The sequence below is a fragment of the Prosopis cineraria genome, unplaced genomic scaffold (assembly GCF_029017545.1).
Source record: "Prosopis cineraria cultivar Desert tree isolate PC_DT_omini unplaced genomic scaffold, ASM2901754v1 PC3, whole genome shotgun sequence".
In the NCBI taxonomy this organism is placed as follows: domain Eukaryota; kingdom Viridiplantae; phylum Streptophyta; class Magnoliopsida; order Fabales; family Fabaceae; genus Prosopis; species Prosopis cineraria.
In genome coordinates this window covers 32,809,929-32,830,917 of record NW_026555334.1, presented here as the reverse complement: position 1 = coordinate 32,830,917, position 20,989 = coordinate 32,809,929, and the positions used below count along the sequence as shown (strand labels likewise).

At 32.6% G+C, this 20,989-nt stretch overlaps 1 pseudogene; it reads left to right on the top strand.

Annotated features, from left to right (window-relative positions):
• LOC129305524 (uncharacterized) overlaps positions 1 to 20,989 on the top strand; it is a 22,859-nt pseudogene that overhangs the window by 747 nt on the left and 1,123 nt on the right.

Sequence of the window (20,989 nt, the reverse complement as noted above, 5' to 3'; positions counted from 1 at the left end):
TCTACTCTAATTTCGTGAATATATACCGTCCACTTCAATTTCAACTGAAAGTAAATAGGAACGAAGATACTCTATGCTAGCAAGCAAAATCAGCATTAACAATGGAAAATCACAGATGTTAGAGCAATTTCTCAGTTTGGTGACTCTTGGGTCAACTTAATAATTTAAAAGACGAGTGTGTCTTCTTTACGTTAGAATACTAAGTATTTCTGAATATTTTCACTCATTTTCCTTTGAAGTTTGTCCAAAAAAAGAAGTGCCTTAAAAGTTACAATAAATTGAACTTATATTTTTAATAGAAAATAAATAATATTTAACTAAAAATAAAATATATTTTTCATGAAATAATGCTATTTTTTAAGTAACTGGATATGTCTAATGGATTATTTAATATATTTATTCATTAAAAATGATTATACTGTTCCAAAAAATAAAGACCTATATTATTTATAATTTTTTAATTTTAATATAAGAGGAGTAAACACTAAGGGTAAAAAAGGCTCTACCACACAAGCGCACACACATGCATACACATGCATATAAAAAATTGAATACCTTGAGCTATAATTCAAAAGGTGATTTAAATCTTAAATGTATATCAATATAAAACAATTTAAATAATATTGTTAACATCAAAAAACATTTGTTACTTTTAAAAAATGGGCCTATCATCACTTGACCATCATTGTCTCTCTCTTTCTCTCCTCCACTCTCTCTCTCTCTTCTCTCTCTCTTTCCCTCACTCTTTCTCTTTCTTCGCTATCAAGGGCTTTCGATCACCTACACCTATCGAGCTGCATTGCTATTGACCTCTTCCTCCATTTCTTTTTTATCCTTTTCTCATAATTGATTATTAGCCTCCATTCCCAATTCAAGTTTCTTAGTCCAGTGCTTTAAATACTAATAAGTCTTCATTTTTCAACATCACCTTATGGCTTGCTCCCACCCTTAAACTCTTCCTCCTACTCTTCCCAATCTTTGTTTAACCCCTCATGCCACTTCTTCAACAACACTACACCCATCTCACTTCTATAAGATCTTTTTTTATAAAACCACCCCATACCCAAAAGCGTGCTTTGATTATGTGAAGCTGGCATTTCTATCAACATAAGCCCAAACATCCTTACCTACCTAGTTTAATCTTACAAGTAGCCATATTTGAAGCCACCCACATCTTTAATTTATTCCATAATGTAAGAGGTTGTCCTGGTTCCAACCTCATGGAGAAGTAGAGAGGGTAATTTAAGACTGTTAGGGAGTGTTTTTGAGTCTTTCTCAACCTTGATTTCTCTCAAAAGAGTCCCTCTCTAGGGTTCGTGATTCTCCCACTTCTTCCGAAAGCTCATCCCAGCTAAAGCTTACCTATATTGCCACGACTAACAAGACACTTGCTTAAAGGTCTCGACTTTGATGTGGGATCTATCAAGCCTATTGTCTTTTGAATCTACCATCAAAACCGATAATATGTCAGCAATTCTCTCTCCATGCTCCCTAAGCCAAGTGATCCACAATCTCAACAATTAATATTATGTAATTCTTTAAGTTCAATACTCTTATTCTCTATATAATTATCATTATGCATCACTAGGGTTAAGATGTTCTAAAGGCCATAAGAACTGGCACTGTTTTTTTAGGAGCTACAGTATGGCTGAAGAGGAAGGACTGTCAAATCTTATGGAGCTTAGATGAGGAAGAATAGGATTCCAATGAGATGCTCATGGTGGCGTAAATGATAAAGAGACGTGGAGGGTAAGGGAGAGAAGAGAGAGGACAGAGAGAGTGCAAGAGAGTGGAGACAGAGAGAAGGAGAGAAACAATGGTGATCAAGTGATGATGCCCACTCTTTAAAGTAATAGACATTTAGTTGATATTAACATGCACCTTTAAGGTTAATTATTTAAAGTGTAAAATATACTAAAATGAGTTTAAAGTATAAATCACTTCTAAATCTATAATTTAGATTTAACTCTATGTTATAATTACTATTCATTAATAATCTATGATTGGATGAACAGTAACAAGATTGTTAAAAAATTTTTGCATATTAAATATCATGTGTACCTCATAGTTAGGAGTGTTCAACCTTTTACTATTCCTAATCAACTTAGTTCTGTCTCAGTCATATTGGGTCGGGTCTTTCCTAACTCAAAAAAATCAAGACGAGATTTTGTGAGATGAGATAAGAAAGAGCTTTAGGATAGGACAAAATGGCAGGGATTGCCCTCGAGGCATCTTATCCCGTCCTGAGTATTATATATATAATTTTATTTAAAAACATACATGAATCTATTAATTATATAAATATAATATACTTTATTAATTATAATTTTAATACAAGTAATTCCTAGTTAAAATTAAAAGTTATTTATATTGATAATTTAATGACACAGAAAAGTAATACTAGGTAATCTCTTTGTTTACAATCTATTAATTATATTAATAAAATTTATTCTATATCTATCTATTTTAATATTTTTATATCATATTCTTGCTTTATTTTTGAAAGAATCACTAGCTTACATATCTCAACTAAAGAAAATAATAATAAGTTGATGTTTGTGCCTAACTTGTCTATTGCAGTTACTTTGAGCATATAGATCACTTATAATTGCTATCACAATGTGTTATCATTTATATTGTACTATTTAATAATTTTTTTTATGAAAGTAAGCCCAAGGCACTAAAGCCTCATATCAATATTTAATAATAAAATAAACTCAGGTGGGTTTATAAAGAGCACCACATCCACCATTTGCTTTAAAGCTTCTTTCGCTAGGGAATCAACAACGTTGTTTAGCCTCTCTACTACACCATAAAAAATTGGTATGCTAAGCGCTTCCTCTGAAACCTTGAATCTCTTCAATGATGTATTGATCATGATGGTTATGTGTTCATCAATCTGCACACAAACATCATAGCATCCATACAGTTCGTCTCTATTTCAATATTTCTCTAGCCATATCCCAAGCTTTTTGAGCCTATAATATACCCTACAACTTAGCATTCAAAATGCTACCCAAACTAATATGGTAAATGAAGCCACCTAAAACCTTCCTGTATAGTCCGTGGCAATCTACCACACCCAATCACCTTACTATCAGCTCACTAGCTCTATCCGTATTAAATTTTACAACTTTCATCATCAGCACTCTCCATCTTTGTTCATCCCTATTAAACTCTTAGGCAAAAGATCAAATTAGCCCAAGACAATAGGAACTATTCTTGAGCCAAGACCGCCAAAACCCTACTATTCTTCTATTAAAAAACACATCTTTGTTGATTATTTATTGCTCATTGCTTAGGCTAGTATGTACCAAGTAGGCATGATCAAGGCCTACCTTGAAGATTTCTATAATGTTTCTAGTGAAAAGGTAACATCGTTAAATCTAGAATTTTCTTTTTTGAGAATGTGCCTGTACACAGGCAGAATAAATTAGTCACTTCTTGAATTTCACTTTGATAAATTTATATTTTACACACTTTATTCATTCATTCAAGACCTATTTTACATTTTTTATTCCTCATTTTAGTGCATTCATCATGTCAAAAACAAGAAAATTGCCTAAGAGGAAAAATTGTGTACTAAGAGTATTTTAGTTCAAATTATACTTTTATGAAAAATTAGGTTAATGTTGTGTTCCATGTGTTTTATGCCTTGAAGAATTAATATAAAATATTTTTTTAAAATTCAATTTGGTTTGAGTTATAAAATAAAATCACATTTCAGGGTTGTTGACTTTGTTGACTGAATTAGGGTTTTATGTGCTTATATGAGCTTTCATGTGTCATTACCCTTGGATTTTACTTCATTAATATTTTTTCATACTAGTTAATTAATTCCATGTGGAAGAATTTAATTATTATATCACATGAATATTTGATTTTGATTTTATGTTTATTTTATGACTTAGGTGGAACATATAGACGTGGACATTTAGCAATTGGTCAAGGATCATGGAAGAGAGCTAAAATAAGAAAGAATGGCATCACTTATAGGCTAAAAAGGGAGAAAATAATCAGATTATTTGATGAAATAAGTGAGAATATTCTTACTTAGCATATTCCTCTAGAGCCAATGAGAGAAGGCCGCCTATTTGAGTATTGGGAGGTGTGTGTCTCACCCTAGCCTTTTCTTTTCCATTTTATTTTATTTTTTTTCCTCATTTTGTAGTAGGAATGCATGCACCATTCAGCATTGTTTCACTAAAAAAATTAATCCTAGCCTCCACACATAATCTCTCACCACCTCCGTCATTTACATTTTACATTCTCTCTCTTATTCCTTATTTTCTCTCATTTTTCCAACTATGACATCCCCTTTCTATAATATCTCACTCTACTAACCTCAATTAATCAATAAGACTCATGATAATCAAAAGATTAACCCATAAAGATGATTACCAAGTTTTAACTTAAAATTAAGGGATCCTAACTTTTCTTAATGAAAATGAACTTAAATCAATCATAATCTATTATATTAGAGTAAAATAAGTTATGAAAGCATAGGATACCTCAGAGGAGTGCAAGAAATAAAAAACAATAGAAAACAACTCATTTGCTATGAAACAGGGCAATGTGCAACGGCCTGTGCACGCTACGTTGCAACGTATTGCTTTTTGTGCCATGTGCCGCGGCTCAAGCGCCATGCGCTGCGGTGCATTGCACATAAATGATAGTCTGCTGTCATTTGATAGTAGAATCGGAAAACTTCAGACATGTCTCGATTCTCTGTCCAATGTCCGAATAACATGATTTAAGTGTTTACAGAAAGCTCTTTTCATAAACTAACTAATGGCATGGGTTTTACTTTCAAAATAAGTCACATTAGGAAGTTAGACACCAAACATATTTTTACTACTTTTTACAACTTTCACACAAAAAGGGTATCCAAAACCCACAGCAAGTGTCAATAGACATTCCTAACACCAAGGCCATACTCATTAGACCTAAAACTTTCAGTATAACACGTCACACACACTTAAATACCAATATAGCATAAAATCACTCTTCAATACTTTTTTCACCAAAAACAAAAAAGGGGGGTAATTTTCATCGCATTACATCCAAACCAATCAAAACATGTTCAAAACATTATTTTTACACTTGCACTAGTATTTTGGCTCTAACAATATATATATATATATATATATCATCGTACACAAATACTCAAGGCCCAAAATACAACTCAATATTGCAACAACAAAATAGTACAAGTGCAATGATATGCAACCTAGAATTGAAAAACCATATTCTATTACACGAAACAAATATAAACTAGAGGCATATAGTAGGAATGAACTAATTTCTAGCCTTTTGAGCCTTCTCCCTCTCTGCACTAGAGCTAGAGCATGTAAAGTGTTAAATGAAAGGGGTGAGTCTAGCCATTCAGTAACCAAGGTGAACCTACCTTATACAATTATATATCAATTGTAAATCAAATACATATATATGAAATCAAGTTCTTAAACATGCTTACACATACATCATAACTTATCATTACTTATTTTATATCATCTTTATCTGACATAGACTAGGTGCATTGTCACAATACATTTAGACATGTGACCATAACCTGTCAACCACACACTTGCCATAACTCAACATATGTGACACATCATATATTTTACATAGGCAATGATCAACCAACCTTATACCCTCCTTATTTTCTCAAACTGAAACCGTAGTCTATAACATTAAATAGGGCTCCGTCTGTGTAATTAGACTACCCAAGCCCATCAATCGTGAGTTGTGACCTGGCCAAAAATCACATGACTTACTCTCGGATCACGGCTTCCCCCACTCTTGAATCTCTAAGGTGTCTCATACCTTAAGCTATTCTCCTCATTGAACTGGTAGAGAAAGTTAGGTTTTAGTCCCTCGACAAACTACAGGACAAGGCTATACTTCAGTGCACTAGAGGGCAGCCTAAATGCCACATAGATTTTTCTCTACTCCTAATCCCTAGGCGAACTCCTACCCACTGATCATGCCATATACGATACTCACTCATTTTTACATTTTCATTTATTCAATATCAAGGTTAACACGTTGGGCTCACGATCGAGCACTACCCAAGTAAGCATCAATTCTTTTTTTCACTTATATCACATAAACCTATCATTTTCAATCTCACATATTGAATCATCAACCTCATTATCACTTACTCATCCCAACCACATTATAAAATTGCCAATCATTTCATAAGCATTTTTCACTTGTTTCATATACACAAAAGCAATTATATAATTTACAAATTTCATTGCATATTACACCATTCACAAATCACAATTTACATGTTTAACACATAATTCACCTTATATTACAATTATAAATAACTATCTAAAATAGGATTCTCCTGGTTACCTCAAATCTTTGAAAGGTTAAAATTTTACCTCTCAATATAATAGCTTTCAAGCTTGAGTTCCCAAGCCAAATAGGTGTTCAAGAGCTTAATATACACTTTAACAAGTTGATCTCCATTAATATTGCCAGACTCAAGCATTCAACTTTCATTTCTCCACTTTTAAATCACCCAATGTCCACTTTACATGAGTTTAAGCCTATCCATTAGGTTTATTAATTATCTTTAGTCCCCATTAATATTAGTGAGTTATTAAACTCCCATTAATGGCATCACACTCTTCCAACAACCCACATTATTGAAATTTTTACACATTTATGAAGCCCAACCACCCAAGATACCAAAATTCTTATACCTAAGTTTGGATACTTTAATTTACTCTTATTAACCCCATTTAAGTCAATAAATTTGGACCTATAACCTATATAGACTGCTTTGTTTTTTTTCTTTTTTCTTCTCTCTATTTTTGTCTCAGTTCGCAACTAATAAATTATAGAAAATGGTTGTGCAATCATGACACATGGCACAAAGAGGTCCCCATTCTCATATCTAAAATGTCTATGCACAGTGATAGATCTACTCTACAACGTAGTGTGTGGCACAGCAGCACTAACCCTTCATTTTCTTCTCTTTTTGATGCTCGGGTGGCCTAACTTGATACTGGATTGATAATTAAGGCTAAAACACAAAAGAATATGATTATTAGACCTTCTTAGCCACACACCACTACAATTTACTCAATTATCCTAACTAAGCTTAGTAAATCAGGAGATTAAAAATAGGATGTTACACCTTCTTTCCTCCATTTTTCTTCATCTAACTATTGGATCATCACCAAATCACTCCCATTCTTTTCCTTTCACTCCCCTCTACACATCCCTACTACTTGATCATCTATTTCATGCTTCATTCTCTACTTAGTCTTGTAAAAGGGTTTGGTCACTTTGCCATTTCCATGAAAGACTTGAAGAACCTTGAAGGCTAAATCATTTTGGGTGCTTGGAGGAGGATGGAAGCTTAACGAACCACTTAGGTCTTCACTTTTGTAACCATTTTATTTTTTTCTCTTAATTTTTCTCCATTAATAAACTTGTAAGACTATAATTTTAGATTGTTCTGTTTTGGCTTTATAACTATAATCTTGCATAGAGATTAGTTTTCTTAATGTTAAATTTTATCTTGTTTGTTTAGCTACATTTTCAGCGACTCTTGGTTTTTTTCATAATCTTGAATGTTCTTAAGTGTTTTAATTTCACTTATCCTTTATCATAATCTTGAGGAGCATTTGTTAGGCTTGCTTGTGATCTACCATAATTTTAGGGGACATTTGGGTTGTAAGAGGTTGAATATACTTGCTGGAATTTGCCATTAATCACCTAACTTAGGCCTAAAACTTAATTAGGTAGTTGAATTGGATTCTAGAATCTTAGGCTTGATTAAGGTCCTTAGTGAAGTTAAGTTGCTAGAGAGAATTATCTTAGTAGCCTCATAATTTGGTTAGGAAGAGAAGAATTAAGTGACTAATTCATATTGCATAAGTAGTTAAGATTTGAGCATTAATCTAACTCCAAGTACCCTATTCCATCCTGTAACATCCTAGAAAATTTAATTTAAGGTTAATGGGTTAATTAAGGATAAAATAAATAATTGAGAATTAACTTGAATTTAAAGATAATGTACGAATGGCTAATAGGCTTATCGAATCCTAATTAGGGTTTAGAATTGGACCTTAAAAGGTATTGGGCCACATTTAGGCCCAATTGGATGGAGAATATTTGGAATCTAAAATTTTGATCTTTGATCACAGCCAAAAGTCAATTTTTAGCCTCTAAATCCATATTTCAGCTTAGAAAATTAACAAGTTAAGTAGAAGTCTGAAGATGAACAAGGAGAGCTCTATTAGGGTTTGTTGTAGGTATCCAATTAAGTCTATTTAAAGCTTTTAATTGCTTGGGTAAATTGTAATGTTCACTTTAACATTACCAAGATAATACTCACATATCGTTGTGATAATTAGGATTTAATAAAATCCTCTTAAGTTACCACAACTAAAGAGTTTAAAGATAATTAGTTTAAAACATTGGAATCCTAAGAAAACCCTTTTTAAATTATTGTTTAAGCTTAAACCATAGTTATAAATCAATTTAAAACAAATACGAAAGCATGGGAAACAAACCAAGTCAAAATTACGCTAAAACGCCATTCTTTTGCAATTTCTGCTCCGTCCGTCGCAGCGGATGGCACATAAGGACAAGTCCCTTAAAGGCCTCTTGCATCACGATGCAACAACCATGCACCGCGGCGTGCACCTACTGTCATGACAATAAATTGCTATCATTACATCCCTCCGAGCTTCTGAAGCATGCCGTTTTGCCATCTGACATCCAATTTGGGCGATTCAAGTGTCCACATGAAACTCTTTGAGGCTTTTAGCTAATGACACTAGTTTTACACTTAAATAATTATCCATTTAAAAGATAGACATCCAAACCCAAAATGGTTTGTTTTTACTTTAAAGCATACATTAAAGGTGTCCAACTCATAATACCAAATGTCATTAGCCCTAGAGATACTTTGACCACCTCAAATGGATCACACACAACATGAAAATTCAATCATAACACACAATTAAGCATTCACATTTAAAATGAACATTGAAACATTAATTCACAGCAACATAAAGGGGTGGATAAACTCTAACATACATATCACTTGGTCATTTTGGCATATAGATCTCATCAAATTCTTCACTTGTAATGGTAGCTTGGCCAAGCACACACATTTAATTGACAACATCAATCTTAGATCAAGATACGCACACTTATCATAAATTCATACAAGTGATATATAAAATAATGTCATATTCCTCAGTTAGTAATATATAATGGCACTATTTGTTACAAACCCAAAAGAGAAAGGGGAAGAGCTATATTACAATGCTCTTTACTCTTCAATTTCCTCTTCCTCCCCCTTGCCCCTACTAAAGCCTTCATGTATAAAATATAACTACAAGGTAAGATAAACATCTCAGTAACAGAATAATTCACTACTATTAATTAACATGCACAACCATGAGAGTAAAACTATGGAACTTTAAAATATACATTTAGCATATCATCACATATTCTGTTTATCAGTATAAATCTTTTACCACTAGTATAATCATTCTACCATCTGAACCTCTATATCACCCTAGCCAAAACTATAGGCTCTTAGACTAAGTGCATATTCATAATGATCCGAGCTCACCTTCAGTAATAGGATCACCCAACCAAAGGTGTCCTATTCTACTTTCGGATTATGCTTTTCCCCTATCACACACGAATCGGGGTGTCGTTACTCTAATACCACATCATTAATGCTAAGGAGCATTACTCTCCAACACCATATCTCGTATGGATACTAAGGAGAAAATCTCCAACACTGTGCCTCACTAGACACTAAGGAGATATACGCCATATGGACTTTCACTACTCCTTCCTACAGGTGAACTCTCACCCCTAACATGATCATGCCCACACTCAATATATATATCACATATACATTTCAAATTTCTCAACTCATTTATATATATATATATATAACTTTCATCATACTCATCATTTATAAAAAATAAATTTTCATGCACAAAACCACATTCTGTAATATGCATGGTTATCAAATCTCAAGTTTAAATCTACATATCTGCTCACAAATAGTTAAGTAATATAATCAGTTAGTGTAAATTATTCTATTTCCTCAACACAAAAGGGTTATCATGGTTCAACATTAGCTCCACACATTTTATATGCATGATATAGCTCGAGCAACGCTCAATCTATACAATCAAGTGACATTTATCAATTATCACTCCGGATAACTTTGAATTCTCTAGATTCTAAGTGTTTAAAATACCTAAATTCCTTTTCTAACAACATCAACAATTCCCAAATACTCTAACCATCCTATTAAACATCCTCACACACCAAAATTACTAATCAATATCTCACATTGTCTTAAAATCTTTAAATTATACCTAGGGCTCGTCCAAACCCTTACTAAAAATTTTCAATCACCATAAAACTTATAAACTTAAGGTTAGAGGCTTGATTTAACTCCCCAAGACCTTAAATAAACCAATGTGTTCGGTTTAAACCTAAGAAAACTGAAATCAAAGCCCCTATTACCCTAAATGTCTAAATTTTTGCATAAAAGAGGGAGAAGAGAGAATGTGCAACCTATCCAATGGTGATTCAAGCTCTAAATACCTCCAAAGTAGCCTAAGGATCATGCCCTAGCAGACCACAGGCTCTCCTCCATTGCTCTCTTGTTATCCCTCTTTCTTCCTTCTATTTTTGATCTATTTTTTACATCTGATAAGTATAAATTTTACACGTACGCCCGTCGCGGTGCATGGCACAAAAAATCTCACAAAATGTTAAACTCCCTTTCGTGCCATGACTCGCTTGATCATCAACTTAGCCCTCTTTTAAAGCTGTCTAAGGATTCAAAAACTAGATTAGTCTTCCATATACCTTGCTAAATTAAAAATTTATCTAAATTGATCAAATTATTCCTTTAAAAACACTGATAATTACTAATGGAAAAACTTAGGATGTTGCATAAATGCCTATAACCTCTTCTCTTCCTTTTTTGTGCATTTTCATCATGGTTTTTAAGTAGTTCTTTAGGAATTCAAAAATGAGTTGTGAGTTTGCCTAAAATTTTGACTTTAATGGGATAAATGAGAGTTTATTTAAGTGTTTAACATTTAGGTTATGATACTATTGATGTTTTAGGATTTCAAAGTGGGGTTTGAAATAAACCCTAGAGCTAATTAGTTGAGCTAAGGAGGGAGTAATTAGTGGTGTTGATTAGACTAGTGAGAGTTTAAGTAAACTAATAGAACTTAAAAATGGATTTGGTTATGAGTATATGACCATAATGAGATTTTTGAGTTTAGGCTTTAATTAGAGTTAATTTAAAATAATTAGTCATTAGTGACTATTGATATGTTTGATTATAGATTGACTATTATTAGTGTTATTGAGCTTCTTGAAGGCTTTATTTGATATTCATAGGTACTTTTGATTGGTAAACCAAGAGTTGAAGTAACTAAAAATTTAAGTATAATTTATCATTGTATTTGTATTTACACTTTAAGCATTATTATGGATGGCTTGAAATGAGTTTATAGAAGTGATTTTGAATTATTATTCAAATTTGAAACATGACTCATTATGATGAAGTGTTTAGTGATTATATTATATAAATGCTATATGATATTGTAACATGAAATGTTAAGCCTAGATTGCCTATAAGATGAATGTGTTAGCATGAAGAGTGATTGTAACTAATGATATTTGAAGAGTTGTGATAAGCATGCATATTTGTGATGAAATGCTTATTGATTATGTTTATATAGATGTTATGTGGTATTTGAAATATGAATTGTGGCCCTAGATTGGCTATAAGTTGATTATATGATGATCTATTGTAAACTATGATGCAATGTGGACGGTGATAATCATGCAAATTTTGGATAATTATAAGGATGATGAATTACAATGATATGCATGAGTTTAGATTTGCATATGTTGATTGAACTTGCATGATCATAATAGGCCAGAGTTCACCTTAGCATAGTAAAGGGATTATGATAGAAAATCTATGTGGTGTAGCCTCCACTGAGTTTGCGCATAGTAATTGGCATACTTTATTACTATATGTGATCAGTATTGCCAACAACTTATGGGTGTAGCATGGGTCAGGCATAATGCTCAGTATCACCGGTCCTGAATTAGACGGTATGGGTCGAGCACTTATAACAGCTTGACATTTAAGTAGGGGGAATCCATGGTTTGAGAGTAAGTGTGGGAGCCTTTAGCCGAGTGACCTTTTACAATTGAAGAGCACAGCTAGTCCAATCACATGGGCTAGACCTATATGAGATAATAGCCTATGGATTCAGTCAAATGATATAAGGAGTTGTATAAGACGGTTGCATTTGATCATGCAAACCATATTATAAAGATACATTATGAATAATATTGGTTTGCCTTATGTGATGTTAAATGCTTAATTATTATAATTTCCATACTTTAATATGCTTGATTAAATTACTTGATTAGTGAGATGTTTATCTCACTCCTGGAGTTTAATGTTTATAGGCAATAATTAAGCTGAAGGTAAAGAGGAGACCTATGAAGCTAGAGATTGAATAATCAATTAATGTCTCTAGTTTTATCTTTCATGTATAATTTGAATATAATATTTTTCAACTAGGGGTCTTTCATATTAACTTATATTTATTTAAAGGTCACTTGCATTTGTAACCTTAAACATTGAAATTTAGTCACTTTTAGATTGTCTTGACCATAATAGGGTCCAAACCCTAATCTGACTATGGTATGAACTAAGATAATTTGAACAAGTATATTTTGACTAGTTAAATAAGTTTTTACATGTTTTGGGTGATTATTAGCTTGAATGTAAATAATTGTATTTTCACCCCCTTATTATCTGCTTTATGGTGGTTGGGTGACCAATTCTTGTATAAGGAGTTATTTGATGCTTATGACTATTTAAACAAGTATATTAGGACTTGTTGAGTATGATTCAAGCCCTTGTGTAGGCTAATGGCTTATGGTTTGAGATTTAGACACTTGGTTGATGGTTTTAAAAGTAAAAAATGTAAAATTATGGTCCTGAGTATCCAAGTTATTCATCTAATGTCAGATTGATATGAAACTAAAACCATAAGCTAAATTATAAAATTTTTGACATGTAAGTACTTGAATCACCTCAATCAAAGATCCAATTTAAAAGTTATTACTATCGAAAGTTCATGATTGGATAGTTGTCATGACAATTGCCGTTATAACATCTTTGGTTGTGGCCAATAGATTTTTTGCTACAACAAGGACTTTTTAAGAACATTTGGCTACAGTCAAAACTTCACTAGAAGTGTTAGTTGTTGCTTAATGTTTGTTGGCTGTAGCCAAGTATCTCTATTAAGCAAAAATGACACTTTTTACCTCATTTTGAGTTGTTTTCAATTCTAATTATTTTTCATGCTTCCCAAACACTTTCTACCCTAATTTATAATGGCCAAATGAAATTTTAAACTCAATTTTGAGATTTAATAATTTATAGGATCCCATCTCTTAATTTTAGCCTTTTTGAATTTTTATATAGCCAAGGTTAATCATTTTCTTTCCATGACATCTTTATTATTAAATTAGTTATAAATATCATTGTAGCTCTACCTTAAGATTAAGTATGTGCTAATTATGTATTTACAAAGTGGAGGTTTTACTCATCCTATTTTCACAAACTCATTAGCTTAGTTTTTGAGGTTTTAATTAGCTTAATTAGTATTTAGTTTAAATCAATTAAAATTAATCAAATCTTAGTATTTTTTTTATTTAATTGCATTAAGAAGCTCTAGATTTAATCTTTAAAAACCTCTTCGGGATATGACCTAAGTTGCCACTATATTATATAATTGGTTAATCTAGTATAAATTGCTAAGTATGCGACCACTTGGTTACACTTCTACTACAGATCTAGGTAAATATGTAGATGTTCTTGTAACATCCTCAAATCTTAATTCATTTATTTAAGTTTGATTAAGGAAATTAAGTCTATTAATGAGGTGTATAGCCAGAGAGGCCTAACGAGCGTGTTTGATTATGTTTTAACCTTGAAAGTGGGTCCGAAGGAGAATTGAATTACTCGGAGGTGAAAAGAGGAAGAAAAATTAAAGGGTAAGATTTTATGCCATATGTCACGACTTATGGATCAGGCCATTGTAGCGTGCGCATGCTGCCACACTTGGGGAAGCCCTTTCTATGCCATGCATCACAGCATATTGTGCATTTGCAGGGCATATGGACACTTTTCTGTTGTAATAAGATCATAAAATGAAGTAGAGAAAGAGAAGAAACAAAGATATATAAAGGAGGGATGAAAATGCTCTGTTAGGCTTGAAGAATTTGAGTATAGGAAGCATTTTGAAGCCTATAAACATAAAAAGTAAGTTTCTTATACTAAATATTCCTACTTTCTTCTATTTTCTTAGCATGGGATGTAACATCCTAAGTTTTTCAATTAGTAATTATCAGAGTTTCTAAGGATAAATTGGTTAATTTAGATAAATTATTAATTAATGAGGTTCATGGGAGGCTAATATAGTTTTTAGATCCTTAGACAGCCTTAGAAGAGGGCTAGGTTGATGTTTGAGCGGGCCACGGCACGGATAAGAGTTTAAAATTTTATGGGACTTTCTATGCTATACATCGTGGCAGGTGTGTCAATGCGCCATGCACGTGCAAAATTAGCACTTATCAGTTCGCAAAAACATAAGAGAGAAAGAAGGAAAAATAAGAGACTGATAGAGTGGAGCTCCTGTTCTGCTAAGGCACGATCCCTAGGCTATTTTGAAAGCATTTAGAGCTAAAATCACTATTAGATAAGTTCTACATTCCCTCTTCTCTCTCTTTTATGCAAAAATCTAGATTAGTGGGGCAATAAGGGCTTTGATTTTGATTCCTTTAGGTTCAAACCGAATCCATTGGTTTATTTAAGGTCCTGGAAAGTTAAATCAAGCATTTAACCCTAAGTTTATGAATTTTATGGTGATTGAGAATTTTTGGTAAGGGTTTGGACGAACCCTAGGTATAATTCAAAGATTTTAAGACAACGTGAGATATTGGTTAATTTTAGTGTGTTGGGATGTTTAATAGGATGATTAGAGTGTTTGGAAATAGTTGTTGTTGTTAGAAAAGGAATTTAGGTATTTCAAACACTTAGAACCTAGTAAATTTAGAGTTATCCATAGTGATAATTGATGATTGTCACTTGATTGTGTAGATTGAGTGTTACTCGAGCTATATCGTGTGTATAGAATGTGTGGAACTAACGTTAAGCCACGATAATCCTTTTGTATGGTAAAAGATTGAGGTAACAGAATAAGTTACACTATTCGATTATATTGCTTAACTATATGTGAATATATATGTTAAATCTATTACTTGAGATTTGATAACCTTGCATATTATGAAATGTGATTTTATGCATGAAAAATCTATTTGTAAATGAAGATGATGAAAGTTATATATAAATGGGTTGAGAAATTTAAAATGTATATGTGATATATATGTTGAGTGTGAGTATGATCATGTAAGGGGTGGGAGTTTACCCGTAGGAAGGAGTAGTGGAAGTCCATATGGCATGTATCTCCTTAGTGTCTAGTGGGGCACAGTGTTGGAGATTTTCTCCTTAGTATCCATGTAGGATACGGCATTAGAGAGTAATGCTCCTTAGCATCAATGATGCAGTATTAGAGTAACGATACCCCAATTCGTGTACAATAAGAAGAAACCATAGTCCAAAAGTGGGATAGGACACCTTTGGGTAGGTGATCCCATCACTGAAGGTGAGCTCAGATCTTTGTGAATGTGCACTGGGTCCAAGAAACTTTGATTTCAGTCAGGGTGATATAGAGGCTCGAATGGTAGAATGATCATGCTAGTGCTAAAAGATTTGTACTGATGAAAAGAGTATGCGGTGATATGCTAAATGTATATTTTAAAGTTTGATAATTTTACTCTCTTATGGTTGTGCATGTTAATTAATAGTAGTGAATTATTCTATTACTGAGATGTTTATCTCACTCGGCGATTATATTTTATAAGTGAGGGCTCCGGTAGGTGCAAGGGGAAGAAAGGGGCAATTGAAGAGTGAAGAGCATTGTAGTATAGCTCTTCCCCTTTCTCTTTTAAGTTTGTAATGAATATTGCCATTATATACTACCCACATAGGAACATGACTTTATTTTAGAATATCACTTGTATGAATTTGTAATAAGTATAGTATCTTGGTCCAAGATTGATATTGTGGATTAAATGTGTGTTCTTGGCCAAGTTACTATTACAAGTGAAGGAATTAAAGAGATCTATATGCCAAAATGACCAAGTAACATGTGTGTTAGAATTTATTCACCCCTTTATGTTGTTGTGAATTGGGGTTTTAATGGTCATTTTGAGCGAGAATGTTTAATTATGTGTTATGATTGAATTGTCATGTTGTGTATGGTCTATTTGATGTGGTCAAAGTATCTCTGGGGCTAATGGCAATTGGCATTATGAGTTGGATACCTTTGTGAGTGTTTTGATGTGAAAACAAACTATTTTGGGTTCAGCTTTTCATATTTTAAATGGATAATCATTTGAGTGTGAAACTAGTGCCATTAACTAGAGGGCTCAAAAAGCTTCGTGTGGACACTTGAATCGCCCAAATCAGACATCAGATGGTGAAACAGCGTGCTCCAAAAATTCAGAGGGCTGTCATGATAGCAATCTACTGTCATGACAGTAGGTACATACTACGGTGCATGGTTATTGCACTATGGCGCAAGGGGTCTCTAAGGGACTCGTTCCTCTGTGACATCCGCCAACCATAATTTTTAAAAAACTGGCTTGTTGTAGCCAAATTTTAATGTGGTTTGATTTCCATGCTTCCGAATTTATTCTAAATTGATTTGTAACTATGGTTTAAGCTCAAACAATATTTAAAAAGAGTTTTTTTAAGATCTCAATATTTTAAACTAATTATCTTTTAAACCCTTGGGTTATGATAGCTTCTTTATGGGATTTTATTTAATCCTAGTTATCACAACTGTGTATATGAGTGTTGTCCTGGTAATGTCGAGGCAGACATTACATGAGAAGTTAGGGTTTGGTTAATAATGATGATTTTTGATCTATAGAAGCTACGGGTCTAAACTTATTGACTTAAATAGAGTTAATGGGAGTAGATTGAGCTAATGAAACTTAGTAGTTAAGGATTTATATTGATTGGTGGTTAGGGAGCATTTAATATGCAAAAATCCACTGTAAATATGATGGTTGAGAATAATGTGGCTCCATTGATAGCCATTAAAGAGCTCAATGATATTAATGAGGGTTAAAGGAAGCTAAGAAACCCTATATGTATTTTTATACGAGTAGAGAATGAATCTTGAGCATGAAGAAGTATTGAGTTAGCTGTGAAAATTAGCCCAAATGTAAATATTAATGTATTGCATTGAAAATGTTTATAGAGTAACTATCTTTAGCACCATTCAAGCTTTCTGGAAGCTTCGAAAGTGAGTACTTGAGAGGTGAAACCTTTAATTTAATAAAAGGTTTTGAGATAACTAGAGAAATTCTATATTGTACTTTTGTGTGTTAATAAGTTTATTGATTTATAATTGATCATTAAGGTGTTTAAAAGAAAATGAAATGCAAATGTGGTAGAAAATACTTAAAAAATTCACTATTAATATTTTGCAAATCTTAATGTTATGTGGTGTGCAAATTTTATGAAATATGACTAGCAGAGTTTTATGAATGTAATTCATTGGAGTTCAATGATACAAAATGGTAGTGAGTGCAATGACTTAATTGTGAATTATTTAAGGAAATAGAAATTTCTAAGTTTAATGAATTAATAATTGTAGAGTTTATGAAAAGTAAAGTTGAGGAGTTCAATAAAAAGTAAAGTTGAGAAGTTTGATGAATATGAGAAGTTTGATAATGGAATTATATGTGTTAGTATGATTTTTTTTATGATGATGTGTTTGTGCATGCTTGTTATTGAGTAATTGCATGCCTCAAAAGATTGCATACCTATGCATTGCATGATCTTAAGAGGTGGGAATTCATCTAGGTAGAGGACTAGAGATGTAAATCCATGTGGTAGGGCTTCCATTTAAGTTAATGGCTTGCTTGGATTGTTTATATACCTATTATCCCATTGTTCAATGAGGAACTGTCTTACTAGTTCAATAAAGAACTCAAACCTAACTAGCTATCTACTGATTTAACAAGGAAACTAGTCTAGGGAAAATAATACCCCATTGTGTAAAAAATGAGGAAAATCGTGTTCTATAAGTGAGTTGGAAAAATCGTGGTCGGGTAACCCCTCACATGTGTTTAGGCTAGGGAAGTCTTAGATCATAGACTGTCCCAATGTGTTATAGCCCACGATTTCATGTTAGAGGAATAAGGAGGATATAAGGGAGGTGTGATCATGCATGTAGTAAAAAAGGCACATGGTTGTTTGTATTGTAACCTAAATGATGAAAATTGTGAAGTGAGCTTTAATTCCTTACTAGTATATGCCAATTGATTATGTGACAAACTCTTTTCCTATATGAAAGTTGTTAAAAAGCATTATTTCCTGAGTATGTGCTGTAATGCTTAGAAATGGGAATTTATGCTCTTGAACGTTTTATATGGTTTGGAAATTGATTGTACTTACCATTTGTATTTAAATTAATTGACATGCATTTGTATGAGTTAGTTGGACCTTAGTTATTGAATAGTTATACTCACCCCATTATCTTCAATATTATAGGAAATAACTCAAGAGGATTGGATAGAGGAAAACAATCAGGGCATCGGATTGCCTTCCTATAATAGGCCTAATTATTTTGAGTAATTACGTGCATGTGATTATTAAAATTGCCAACTAGCATTCATCCATTTTTGTTCTTACTTGCATTATATGTTTTGTAAGTTGTAAGTGTATTTTGGCCTTAGGAAGTGTTTTTGCAAAATGTGATATTTATATCAAGGTCAAAATACTAATACAAGTAAGAATAGAGCATATTATGTGATGTTTATGAAATATTTGATGAAATAGGTGATTGAACTCTCCCTTCTATGTTGTTGAATTAAGGCATTGAGTATTGAAATTGTGAATTATAAGTGTTTGATTTGATGTGGTGCGTCGCACAAGTTAGTTTTGGTGTATTGTATGTGGTTTAAATAGTGTCAATGGCTTTTGGCTTTTGGTGAATAATTTGGACATTTAGTTTTGTGAAAAATGTTATAAAAGTATAAGTTTTGAAAAAAGTATCTAAATTTTGAATGCATAATAATTTGGTTATGAATAAAGCCATTAGTTAGAGCTCAGAAAGAATTTTCAATAGACACCTAGTTCGTGTCAATTAGACGCTAGATAGAGGAATGGGGCACATTGGAAGTTTCACTGGAAGTTATCATTTTGATAGTAGAATTTGCTGTCATAAAACATGCAACGTGCCATGGTGTATTGTGCCACAAGCCGTGGCGCATGGTACAAAATCAAATAGGCCACAGCACAAGTTCAACAAGCCACGATGCACGCCCTGAAAATCTCATAATTGTATTGTTTTATGACTTCTAAGCAAATACATTGATTCCTAAAGTGATCTCATGCTTCCATATAATTTTAAACTCTGATTTGTGATTTTGCCACTTGAGCATCACCTTTTGAAACCATAAGTCATTGGCTATTTTTAGGGTCTTAACCACGTCCAATAAGATAATATACACCTAATTGACTATTCACATACACAATATCACATATATACATGAGCTTAGCCAGTAAATTGCCTTTTACACATACTTAGGCATATTCACAATTTCTCAATCAAAATTCACATTGATGGCAAAGTTAACACATTTACTACACTACACTTTTCTTCACATGTACATCTACTTAATCACTAGCCCAAATAATCATAATCACTTCAACACACATATACAAACTACATCAGGTTAGGATACACAAACCACCCATACACACAAGTATTCACAAAACTATGCACATGACCAATTACTATGGCAACTTATATAAACATATTTTATATCTTAAATTCATTACACCAATCTTATAATAGGTTTTAATGAGAAATCTCAAATATCAGCCTAAATCCTTCCCTTTCGTATCATTAATGTTAGAACATGTAAAAATGTAAATAACCACGGATGAAATCAAAATCTCAATAACTAAAATGGTTTATTAAATTTTCATCAACACAAATATCATATATGAGTAAACAAAACCAAAGTATTAATTCATATATTAAATACAAGCATAATTTTCCACTTTCCAAATGTGTTTGAATAATCACAACCGCTAGCATGATCATTTATTCACTGATCTTCCAAAGCTTCCTAACTTAAAACCATAGATTCTAATGGATCAACCATATATTGACCTGACCATACTTTAATGGTAGAAACACCTGAAAACAAGTATTATATTCCATTTCTAAACTATGGTTTTCTCCTTCACACTCAGTTGTGATAAGGGTGTCATTAACTCCGAACCACACCCTTTTGGGCACTATGGAGTTGTCAAACTACCCAAGTGACAGTCTCAATAATGTTACACTAGATGTCCTATGGTGTCATCCCGATATAAATTATTGCATCAAATATCCTATGGTACCAGCCCAACATATGAATTTGTTCACTCACATCTCTACACACACACATCCACATATAATCAGGGTGAACTCTTACCCCTTATGATCATGCCTTTCACACACATATCATTACTTCACTACTTATTTCACACTATAAATATATATATATATATATAGATATATCCATTTCATTTGAAAATATTCAACACCTTTAAATATTTCAAAACACATTTAAATGCTAAATCATGCACATTATAAAACATTTATCACAAAATTCCACAAACATGAAAGCATCATTTGAAGATCTATACTCTCTATGCAGTTATAATAGTTAATAAACATAATAAATTATATGGTATCTCAACTTCTTTATTCTCAAGAAAGGCTACCCATGATATACATACTCA